Source organism: Cebus imitator, unplaced genomic scaffold (genome assembly GCF_001604975.1).
Source record: "Cebus imitator isolate Cc_AM_T3 unplaced genomic scaffold, Cebus_imitator-1.0 Scaffold506, whole genome shotgun sequence".
Taxonomy (NCBI): domain Eukaryota; kingdom Metazoa; phylum Chordata; class Mammalia; order Primates; family Cebidae; genus Cebus; species Cebus imitator.
In genome coordinates this window covers 665,684-678,741 of record NW_016107821.1, presented here as the reverse complement: position 1 = coordinate 678,741, position 13,058 = coordinate 665,684, and the positions used below count along the sequence as shown (strand labels likewise).

Here is a 13,058-nt window from a genome sequence, read left to right as displayed (position 1 = left end):
TGTTGACCAGGATGGTCTTGATCTCTTGACCTCGTGATCCACCCGCCTCGGCCTCCCAAAGTGCTGGGATTACAGGCGTGAGCCACCGCGCCCGGCCTTATTTCTCCAACTTCTACAGATAAGCCCTAAGGGACGCTTCCAAATCAGCTGCCTTTGTCAATTGGCTGGATGATTTTTCTTTTAAAGAACTATCATTATTGACAATCTTCATAATGAGTAATGAAATGAACAATAAAAAGTCAATGATATTCAGGCATATTTAAATGGTTAATTAATAAATGAACCAAAAACCACTACTGGCCTTTTACTTTTCTTCTCAATAAGTATGGCTGAGTACAGCATTATTTTGCCTTCTCTAAAAGATGAATAAAAACAGGAACTCGAGCAGGATGACCTTTTTCCAAGGTAGAAACAAAATCCTGCTGGAAACATGATCAACACATACAGTCACAGCAGAGAACAGATGAGAATCAAGAGTGCTACGTCGACAGTGCTCAAGGTTTGCAATCTGCTGGCTACCACCTCACAGTCTGGGGCTCCCCACTCAGAAATGTCAGCTTACACAGAGAAACCTTCCACTGCACTTAGGAGGAGGTACAAAGTTGAACAGGCTTCAGATGAGCTCATCTGAGTGATGTTTCACAATCAGTCCCCCTCTGTTCATCTCCTTTCTCAGCACACTTCTTCCTCTTTCACAACTGCCCGTTCCTACATCTCATTCTTGCCTGTATTGCACAATCTATCTCACCTAAGGCTTTAGAGGAGACTGATGACTAAGAATTAATGTTTAAGAATTAACATTTAGTTGATAATGTAGAAGATGTGACCATCTAGCTGGGTTTACAGTTTAGAGGGGACTGAAAATTTTAGATGGAAGTACAAGGTATAGGTGATGCAGAGAGTCTACCCATGACTTTGGAAGTCTGAATTTAGTCGATGATGCTACTCATCAGAATTTAGATACATGCTTCCCAAGGAGAGGTACCCATCACTCCATCTCCCCGTTCCTTTCCATTACAGAATACCAGAAGTGAAGATGTGAAACGCTGAAAAGGCCACCAGTCCTTGATATAAACACTATCTCTTTTATTTTCCTCATAGTTATCAAGAGTAGATGACTTATTTACTAACTATGCAGACACCAAAAATGATCATTATGAAGATTATATAATAGCATGGTAATATGTTACATGAAAAAACAACAGAAAAAGTATATCTATGTTATGATTGCAATCATAAAATCATGTATGCATACAGAAAAAGATTCGTAGGCATCTTAGAAAACTAAAACCAGTTCATCTTAAGTGATTTATTATTTTATTTCTGCTATCATTGTTTTAATATATATTAAATCACATTATATATTTTGAGAGGGATTTCCAAGTCTTTAGTAACTTGCTCCATGACTATATCCATCTGCCTTGCTGCCAACTCATCTTCTCTGAAGGAAGTATAGCTATATTCAAATAACACCGCTTGATGCAAAACATACAGAAAAAAAGCAGGAGGGCCTAGGCTGTCTTTGGTGAGGGCTCAGAGAGGAGGCACATCATTCAATCGCTCAAAAATCCTAAACTATAAACTGCCTGGGGCTAAAAGATAAACATAACCACATTTAACATCTTGAGTGGCATCAGATACTGCCAAAGTCCTTTCTCTCCCCTTTCAAAATAATCTTTTCTATTTATCGTTTGTATCTAGTATTATAGCTTCAGAAACATTACTGCAGAAATCATGGCTCAGAAAGATCTATCCAATGATTTTGTCCCAGAAAGAGGAGTGGACATACTTCAGTGAGCTGCCAGGTATCTGTAAAGTGCCTAAAACTTGAGGTATTGTCTGTTACTTTCAGCTTTATTCAGGAGTGACGCCTGCTGCACATAACAGAGAACACTGGCCCAGTCACCCAATCACAAAGGCTATTTCATATGTGCTTTAAAGATACAAGACAGGTAATATTCTGGGTGAGTCTAATACTCATCTGTCAACATGGGATCAGGGGGTTATCCACATCAGATAACATGTAAGTATCCAAACAAGGGCAATTTTCAAGGAGAAGGGGAAAAGAACTCTTGGTGGTATTTCCTAAACATAAGTCATGCCAAAATTACTGAATTTTTTCAAAGTGCTACTCTCCAAGGGAAGCAAATGAAAGAACAAGTGAGAAACAGTGAACAAATGAAGAGACCAGAATATGCAAACCAGCCAGCCAAGTTTTTTGTTTTTGTTTTTGTTTAAAGACAAACTCTTACTCTGTCACCCAGGCTGGAGTGCAATGGCACGATCTCAGCTCACTGCAACCTCCGCCTCCCAGGTTCAAGCAATGCTCCTGCCTCAGCCTCCCTATACCTGGGATTACAGGCACCCACCACCGCACCCGGCTAAGTTTTGTATTATTGAGTAGAGATAGGGTTTTACCATGTTGGCCAGGCTGGTATGAAACTCCTATGGGCTCCCAAAGTGCCGGGATTACAGGCTTGAGCCACCGCACCCTGCCCCAGCCAGTTTTTATAATTGCAAAGTATCAGAAGACTGTTTCATGCCCGTAGTCTCTGTAATATCCCTTTTCTCAACCGACTGCTATTTCAGAGCGGTTTAGAACATAATTTCTTCTTTGAGTGGGGTAGCAATTTAAGGTCCTAAATTTGAGTCATTATTTTTGAGAATCTTTCACTGAAATAATTCTGAACCTATTTTTTTATCCAAAGAATCAGCATTTCAATAGAAAATAACTAAATTTATAACTATTTCTCTCAGAAATAGTCCAGTAAATAAAACAGTATCTGTTTCCCCAAAGAAATCACATGTAATCTATCTGTCCAATTTCCAGAAACTCTAGAATAGATTTATACCTAGAAGCTTACAAATCCAGTTAAGTAACTTAAGAAAAAGTCTCATAGAGAAACATGACCAGATAAATTTATCAACAACTGAGAGAAGTAATACAGAATGGTCATATGGCTCTTTAAATGTGAATATAAACTAACTTAATAAATTGATTTTTTTTTTTTTTTTTTTTTTTTTTTTTTTTTGTGATGGAAGACAAGGCCTCTGTCTCCCAGGCTGGAGTGCAGTGGCACAATCATAGCTCACTGTAGTCTTGATCTCCCTGGCTCAAGTGATCTTCCCACCTCAGCCTCCCTAGTAGCTGGGACCACAGGCATAAACTACCACATCTGATTAATTTTTTAAAAATTCTGTGTAGAGTAGAGGTCTCCCTATGTTTTCCCAGGGTGGTATTGAACTCCTGGGCTCAAATGATTCTCCTGCCTCAGCCTCCCAAAGTGTTGGGATTACATGTGTGAGCCACCATCCCCAACCTAGACTGTATTTCTAACTGTGGTTTATTATTGATTTCCAAACAAAATCAATAGTTTCTAACACCATATACATCTTTAAAGAGGTCTTTAAAAGAAAACAAGCATGAATAATAGAAATCCATTGATAATTCACAAACTTCATTTTATGAAATCGTCTTAACTTCTTACCACACTGACTTTTCCATAGATCTGTCAAAACCTGGCAAATTCTAATCTCAATCCTCTGTGTCTCCCTATGAAACCTGTGAGGGCTTGCTGGAGAGCACAGAAATGCCCTAAGGTGCAGATCAAGAATAAAGCTACAAAAGCACATTTCTCAGTTCATTGATTTATGTATATCTGGTATCTGAATATCTTGGCATTGATTACAAATTTAAAGAATATGAGAGATGAAGTAAAAATCCTTTAAAACAGAGATTTTTTTTTTTTAAGATGGAGTTTCGCTCTTGTTACCCAGGCTGGAGTGCAATGGCACGATCTCGGCTCACCGCAACCTCCGCCTCCCGGGTTCAGGCAATTCTCCTGCCTCAGCCTCCTGAGTTGCTGGGATTACAGGCACGCGCCACCATGCCCAGCTAATTTTTGTATTTTTAGTAGAGACGGGGTTTCACCATGTTGACAGGGATGGTCTCGATCTCTTGACCTCGTGATCCACCCGCCTCGGCCTCCCACAGTGCTGGGATTACAGGCTTGAGCCACCGCGCCCGGCAAAACAGAGATTTAAGATAGTTTTATTTAGTAGAAATATAAAGGAACTTTTAGACTATCACATTTTACATATCCTAGAAAAATGTTTTATTCTTCTTGAATTGAAAAAAATTTTTGCTTAGTATGACTGTGTTGTTTATTGAAAATTCTTGGAAATTCCCTTAAGTTTGTCCAAAACTGTATTTCTTTCTATAAGGGAGCTGGTTTTAAAATGTCAATGGGGAAAATGTTATGCTTCACCACATTCACAGGGCTATGCTTGTTTGCGGATAGAGGTTTTGATCAAAGCCACAGACCTGCATTCCTGTTGTGCCTCCATTCCTGAATACCACAGACTCTGCCCAGTTTGCCTGAATGAATTCTGGGCTGCCACATGCCTCAGTGAGACAGTGAAAACTTCAACTGATCAATGACTGGGTCAAACCACTCTGAAGACAAGCAGCTTTCCCACATGCTCAACACTGGGCCTATTTTTGAAGCCTTGATAAGAATAACTGGCTTCCTGAAGGGAAAGTAAGGAGCCTAAACCAGATTATGAGCAAGCAGGTATAAGGAGAGGCAGGTGCAGTTTGAAAATACTTCCGCGAATCCCATTTAACAATGTCAAAGTCCTAGAAACTCTTACCTTTGGAAGTCCCATCTGACATACTGTCAAACAAATTCAAATACACCAACATCCCACATAACATTTTTTTCCTGTAAGTATTTCATATTTTCACTTCATATCTCAGTAATCCTCACACACATGGGAATTCTCATGAAGTACAAAGATCTCAAATAGAAATTGTTTTCAAATACAATGTTTGTATGAGCATTAAATTTAACAATTAATGAAGTTGGTATGTTATGTTTACAAATATGTTTTATTTCTCTGAATAAAGCTGTTAAGCCACAACCTGATTCTAGAAACGTTAAAATGTGAACAATGCGAGGTGGGTGGATCACTAGGTCAGGAGTTCAAGAACAGCATGGCCAACGTGGTGAAACCCTGTCTACTAAAAAAATTAGCTAGGCCTGGTGGCACGTGCCTGTAATCCCAGCTACTTGGGAGGCTGAGCCAGGAGAATCACTTGAACCCGAGAGGCAGAGGTTGCAGTGAGCTGAGATCATGCCACTGCACTCCAGCCTGGGCGACAGAGTAAGACTCTGTCTCAAAAAAAAAAAAACGAAAACCCAAAAAACAAAACAAAACAAAAAAAATGTGAACAATGTGTATGTCCCTAGGTAAATTATGGTATAAACTTTGATGCTACAATTTTCTTGTTGTGGTTTTCAACTAAAATCTCTCTCCTCTTTGTTGACTCAAGCTTGTCAAAACTCTGTGAATGTCTCTTTGTGCTTGAAAAACTGGGCGTAACTGGAAAGGCAGTATTGTACAGTGCTTGAGAACATGGATCCGGGAACCACTGCCCATATTTCGAATTACAGCATTAGTAGCTTCTAGTTCTGTGCTCTTGGATAAGTTACTCAACCTCTAAGTACCTTAGTTTCCTGTTCTGTAAAATGGGGATATAGTACTTACCTCATAGGACTGTTGCTAGCATAGTATTTTTAAAGTATTTAAACAATATATGATATTCCAGAAATATTAGTTGTGTTACTGTTATTTTACACCTAACAGAAAAATAGTACTGGAAGAATCACTCACTTCCCCTAACAAAGCTGCTCGCCCATTGGAAGCTGTCTTGAAAGAACTGGATGAACCCCAAATTTCAGGCAGGTATCTCCACATACCAAGCCCTAGTCCAATATTCTTAATTCTACCTTTTCCTTCCCAAAGTTTCTTCTCTAAAAGAGGAAGAAAGGTAATCCCAATGCTAAAGATTACCCACTTCAGGCTAAAGGTCAGTGACTAAGCACAGAATCAGAGATGAAGCACCTTTTCCCAAGAATAAATACTAGAGTCTCTTCCCTCTAGTGGCTGAAGTATACAATTACATCGCCCCAGCTAACTAATTCTTAAGGTCTGTTGTAATGGAAGTAATTCAGAGGATGGTAAACTTAAGTGAAAAGTCAGTTTTAGGCCAGCTTTAGGAGAGCAAAGGACAAAATAACAAACCACTGAGTTTTTTTTTTTTCTTAATAAAGGAATTAAACATTTGCACAGTGTCATAATTATTAACCTAAGCATCACAAAAAGAGCAACTTTAATTAAATGCAAACTCATTGTAACTATTTGTGTCCTTAACTATAGTCAGTGTAATCCACATAATAAATAGCTTTTTGTTTCCCTAAGTTTTCTAATGGATGGGGCTCATTAGTTTACATAATCATCCCTAAAACTAGGACAGCACTACCACTGTCACTCTGCAGTAAAATATTAATCCTACCAAACCAAATATTTGACATGATCTGCAGGGCTTGAAATATTTTCCTTAAACCATTAACTTCTCAGTGGTATAGGGAGACAAAATAAAGAGAAAGAAAAACACCACAGTTTTTCAGTACAGTTTTGTTACATAAGGAACATTTTACAAAGGAAACTGGATGTTCTTTAAGTGAATTGAAATTAAACACCATACTTTAGGAATCATTTCTATAGTCCATTACTTGAGAAGTTTCTCTGAATCTGAGACTCACTTAAACCCAGGAGATGGAGGCTGCAGTGAGCCGAGATCTCGATACTGCACTCCAGCCTGGGCAACAAGAGTGAAATTTGGTCTCAAAAAAAAAAAAAAAAGAGTGTTGTGATTATTTTTGAACAGTTTATGTCCTAAGCCATTCAGCTGTCCAGGCCTCCAGCTCATCTGAAAAGTTCTGATTTTCAAAACACATTGAGCATGATTCATCAGCATATTTTACATGCTAGATGCCAACGAAGGAGGGTTACACCAAATAAACTGTAAAAGTGTGACTCTTTTTTCGTGTGTAGAGTCATTTAAGAAAGCAAAAACATGTCACCTTCAAGACACAGAAGAGCTTCTGAAAACAAGGCTCTCGTTTCTTTCACATAAACTTTATACACACTCATACACATATTTGACTTAAAAAAACCCTCTGAGCTAAAATATGTCCATTAGAAAAAATTTTACTTTTTCAGGCTATTAAATATACAAGCATTGAGGAGGAAAGTTTATATAACCTCAGACTTAAGATTTTGAGGGGTGTGTAAGAGCACACACGTGTACATGCACATTTGTGTGAAACAAAATATAGACAGCTTTAGCTGGACAGGGCGGCTTACACCTATAATCCTAGCTTCTCAGGAGGCTGAGGTGGAAGCACTGCTTGAAGCCAGGAGGTTGGGACCTGTCTGAGCCACATAGAGAGACTCTATCTCTAAAAAATAAAAAATTGGGCCGGGCGCGGTGGCTCACGCCTGTAATCCCAGCACTTTGGGAGGCCGAGGCGGGTGGATCACGAGGTCAAGAGATCGAGACCATCCTGGTCAACATGGTGAAACCCCGTCTCTACTAAAAATACAAAAAATTAGCTGGGCATGGTGGCACGCGCCTGTAATCCCAGCTACTCAGGAGGCTGAGGCAGGAGAATTGCCTGAACCCAGGAGGCAGAGGCTGCGGTGAGCCGAGATCGCGCCATTGCACTCCAGCCTGGGTAACAAGAGCAAAACTCCGTCCCCCCAAAAAATAAATAAATAAAAATAAAAACAAAAAAATAAAAAATTAGCCAGGCATGGTGATGTGCAGCTGTAGTCCCAGCTACTCAGGAGGTGGGAGGATCAACTGAGCCCAGGAGTTTGAGGCTGCAGTGAGCTATGATCACGTCACTGCTCTACAGCCTGAGACACAGTGAGACCTTGTCTCAAAATAAATAAATATATATATTTTAAATTTATACATATACTTTTAATATGTCTATATTGAGAGAGAGAGAAAGTACTAGAAAGGAAAGAATATGACCTTTAGATATATTTTATTTAATGTGGTGGCAATTCATCCAAGGGGTGATGTTCTCTTAGCATTTGAACACACAGGGCTAAAAATAAACAGAGGAAAAGACAGAGTAATATGATGCACCTTTACAGATTGTCTTTCTAAAATAAAGAACAAGTATTTATCTGTGTGAAAACATATGGATCCATACTGTCTACAAAATCAAGTCTCGCTTTGGCTCAGTTTCCCTTTCCACACTCTGCACATAATGCTTCTTCCCTCCCCTCCCAGCACTGTGCTCCCCAGGGACCTGCCCCACACTCTGCTCCCACTGTGACCCTGCCCGGCCCAGCACTGGATGCCTCGCTAGCTCCTCCTCTCTTCCTCACAGACAACTTTTCATCCTCCTACATCCTGCTGAAACAGAATCAGAATTAATCCTCTTTCCTCTGGTCTGTTATTATATTACAGCTGTTTTCATGTCTGTTTTTTGAGGGAAGGTCATAGGTCACCCATCTTGGTAGCCCAGCCTCTACTGTGGGATCATTATCGACAATCAATATGTTTATAGGATGAATGAGTGGTTCTACACTGTGCTGTCTACATGCAGGTGACCTGAGTCTTTTTTAGAAGTAGGTGAGATGCAAGGAATAAATGAAGCTCAGGTTTCTCTTGTTGCTGTACTAACTACTGGAGTTTTCACTACTGTGCTAAATACATTGCCAATTTTTTTTTCCAATTCTATGACATAGGCAGCGGCCCCACATATGAAAGTTATTTCTACCTTCTATGACTTTGTTTTGATTTCCCTTCCCATCCCGTACACCCTTGTTCCACTTACCCCGAAACCTAATCCTTCCTCTAAGCCCGACTTCCTAGCTTACCTATTCCAAAGGCTTTTTCAGCTATACAGACACACACAAGCAGGCTACAGGTAAAAGGGAAATAAATAGCAGGTTGTAAAATCATTCCAGGCCTACTGCTTAGATAAGGCTGGCCCTAAAAATAAACCTGATTTGGTAACAAAGAAGGGAAAGGTATCAAAAAGGATAGTTCTTAGATCTTAGGTAAAGATCCAGAACTCCAATTTGCCCAGCAGGAAAGTCTAGGGCTTCTCCAGCTGCTGGTATGTTAAACGCCTTTGTCTTTGGTCGAACATTTCTTCCAGCACCTGCATTCTACCTCTCTTCACCTACCTCTCCTGAACCCTCCTAAAACTGGTCCTTTAATTCCATGGCATATGCACAGATGGGCACAGACCTTTCAGCATCACTCCACACAGGAGACCACTCTCCTGTCTGAAACTCCTCCTTCATTCTGCTTCTTTGAAACCACCTGCCTGGTCTTCCTCCTAATCTCTGGCCATGCCTCCTCCAGATTCTCAGCATGACATTTCAATCTGCAGTGTCTCAGGAATCTGTCCTGAAGCTGCTTCTCACTAGTTGACTTCATCCAGTCCCCTGACCCTATACACCACCTACTTGCCTAAAAGTCCCATATTTACTTCTCAGACCTAACTTTTCCTTGGAATTCCAGACTCCACATGGGTATCATATAATGATCTCAAATTCAACACAAACTAAACAAAACTTTTAATTTTTTTCCATGATCCTGCTGCCTGCCCTCTCGAGTCTTCCCCACCTGTGTAAATAGAACCATGATCTTCTGTTAGTCCAGCGGACAATCTAGGAGCCATCCTTGTTTTTGCTGTCTTCCTCCACTCCCCGCAGTGCCCACCGCCCCCATCCTCCAACTCATCCCTTGGCAAGCCCCACACATTTCCCCTTCAGAATACAGCCTGAATCCATCTGCTTCTCTCCAATGTCACTACTTACCCCTGTAGTCCGAGGCAACATTTATCTCTTATTCTAAACTGCTTTTTGAGCTCAATCCACCCTCTACACAGAAACCAAGGACACTTTAAGGAGGCAAATCTGATTATGTTATCACCCTACATTAAAATATCAAGTGCTTTCCATGTATCCCTATGTAACAAACCTATACATTCTGCACTTATATCCTGGAACTTAAAGTAAAATAAAAAAATAAAAATATCAAGTGCTTTCTTTTTATCCTGCTTAAAGGAAAGCCCAATCTACTTACTCCAACTTATGAAGTCCCGTGCACTTGGCCCTGCCTCTCTGCCCACTCATCCACATGTGTGCCCTGTGCCCACACCACTCTTCAGGTTGCTCCTGCCTTGGGTGGTCTCTTTACTTGAGAGGTTTTTGCTTTGGTTTTCTCATGGCTGTTGCCGTCGGGTCATTTAGTTCCACCTTACATGCCACTACTTCAGGAAGAAAGAAGCCACGGATTCCCCTGTTTTATTTCTCTGCAGCTCACTTGTCACTCTCCAGGGTTTTTCTGGTTTATGTAACATCCTCTTCTCCCAATCCCTGCACTCCACTAGGATATAAGCTCCACGAGAGCAGAGACTTTCTCTATCCTGTATGTTACTGTGATATTGTGCCAGAATTGCTAGCCTTTGCTTTAGTTATTTAGTAATAACTAAAATAAGCAGCCCAGGATAACTAAGATCTGTGTGTAAACAAATGCTTATCTTGACTTCTGTAAACCGCTGAAGTAACAGAATGACAAACGTCCCCTGGCCCTTGGAATGTCCGGACACCTCCGCCCTCGTCTCCACCCAGGAGGTGAATTACAGAATCCCCTGGACCTTGGAATGTCCAGAGACCCCCGCCCTCCCCCCAGGAGGTAAATCACAGAATTCCCTAGCCCTTGGAATGTCCAAAACCTTTTCATCCCCATCCCCGCTCCTCACCCCCACTCCCAAGGTGGTTTTTCGGGTATAAAAAGTCTTGGCACCCTCCTTTTGACGCCACAGGTTGGAGAGACGTGAGTCCTCTGTGGTCGCCGGCATAATAAATGACCCTGCAATCTGGCATACTTTTGTCTTGGTGCTAACTTTCTACGCTCGGTCCAATACAACATTACTATATCCCTAAAGCCTAGAACATAACCTGGCTGGTGGCAGATTCTCAAAAGCACTTGCTGAAAGGAAGATTGTGTGAATGAACATAGTGTCTCTTCTGTGTCACTAAACACTGTCAGGAGATTTTGAGAGGCATGGTTCAGGACTTCTTTCTCTGTTCTCCTCTGTTTGAATTTAACAATATTTCACTTTGTAAGCTCCACTATCTGATGTCCTATGTTACATCTTTGTATTCCTCCAGGATTTCCACCTCTAATAAAGCTTTCTATAAATCATAACACTGGCATAAACCCTCTGTTGACAAATCACAATGTTACATAATAAAATAACTAAATCACAACATGAAGTAAGCAAATACCTCAAATCCCTGCTCCTTCCCCTCCTCCTCAGTTTGGTAGAAACTAATTACTAATCATTTCCCCTGTGCCTGCTACATAATGATCCTCAAACACGGAATGATTAATGTTAACTTCCCCATTATACAGATGAGGAAACTGGCACTCAGAGATACTATGTAAATAGTCCCAAGTCCCTTAAAGCAAGTGTCATGCAAAATGTAGTTCAAGTGTCTCAGAGGGAGGTCTAGGTATATTGAAATAACCTTCTCTTCACCATTAAAACAGAATCCCAAATTCTAGCTTCTATCAAAATCATAAAAATGATCAGCTCGAAAGTCACACATACAGATTCTGGAATAACGCTAACCTATGGACATCTGAGATCATGGAAAAGTAGCTCCTCAGAGATAAGTGACATTAACTTTTGCCTCCAAAACTAAATCTATGCATTGGTTTGACCACGGATCTCACCCACAAATGCTGCCTGAAGCAGAAACTGTTTACTCCTGACATTTCATACCCTACTAATGAAGAAGGTACATATAGCCCTGAAGAGCACAGGAAAAGCTCCGTGGCAGCAAAGGGTTGAAACTTTAAACTGTGTATCTACCTCCACGAAATGAAGTCAGCTACATAGTCCAGGCAATGCTCACCGCTTAGCTCCCTAAATAAAAATGCTATATAAATGCTATTTCCTCAATAAAAGCTATAACTCTCTGACGAATGAGGCAGCATTCTGTGATGTCTATTTTAGTGTAATTCAGATTGATATTAAAACTAAATCCAGCTAGACAATGAACCCTGTATAGTTGTGCAAATTAATCACCAGTAAAAGGGCACCATGCTCCGACAGTGGTTGCAGGCTGGCAACCTCCTTCGAGCAAATTGCAGATAGGCACTTTAATGAGGGAGAAAATATGAGCTAACATAACTGTAGTCAAATCAGTTCCTACAGGAGGGAAAGCACATTAACTGATGTGCTGATATCCGCCGCCAAAATATCAGCTAGGGAGAACAAAAGGCTGTCAAAGCAAGATGCTGTTACTAAGCCAAGACAGCCCAGGGTATGGGCTTAAGCTGCAATATGACATTCTCAAAGGGAACATGAGTTTTGTTTCTAATGTCAGCTCTTTAAGCGCTTTTCATTGATGTCATTTTTTAAGGATCTGATAGTTCTCCCTGACTACCAACAGGAGATTCCAATAGATTGTCAGGATGCCTTCAGAAATACACAAAAAATACTCTTTTATGATATAATTTTCCTAGTTATGCCACGGTATAAGGTCATGGTGTCCAGACACATTCAGATCACTCAATATTACGTCTCTAAATGACCCTCCATGCCAAAGTGAGACACTTTACCAAACTGTTATTAGAATTGACTTTAGTCTCCTAAAGTAAGGAAACATGGAGAAGTTAAAAAAAAGCACACACTCTCAAACACAGGATGCTTGTGGCTCAGAATGGGATACGGCCGATGATGTAAAGAAAAAAGAACAGTCACCTACAGAAAGCTGAGACGTGCAAAGCCATTATACAGGAGTAGACTGGATCCTGGCCTTGCTAATTCCTAGTTTCTAAGTCTCTGAACAAGTTAATCTCTCTGTAAATCCTGATTTCCTCATGTTTGAAATAAGAATAACATCATCGAATAACTCTACCTAGTCTATCTATTCCCACAAAATTGAGGCCTCAAATCATTTTATGGCTGTCTCAAACACAATAAAAAAAATCATGGGATAAAGTTCAAATAAATAATAAGAATGATCTCATTGGGTTTTTATGAGAATCAAGTAAGAGTTTGTGTGTGAGAAGTGTCCTCAAATTAGAGAGCACTTAACAATTACTGAGCCAATTGATCTTGGCAGAGACACTGAGTTTTTAATGCTCCTCTAGAAGCAATACT

General features: G+C 40.4%; 1 protein-coding gene and 1 pseudogene across 8 annotated transcripts in view; one reads left to right on the top strand and one right to left on the bottom strand.

Annotated features, from left to right (window-relative positions):
• Positions 1-13,058, bottom strand: part of LOC108292769 (microtubule-associated serine/threonine-protein kinase 4) — a 347,164-nt gene that overhangs the window by 179,706 nt on the left and 154,400 nt on the right. The window lies entirely within an intron of this gene.
• On the top strand, positions 6,541-6,669 carry LOC119468846 (annotated as a pseudogene).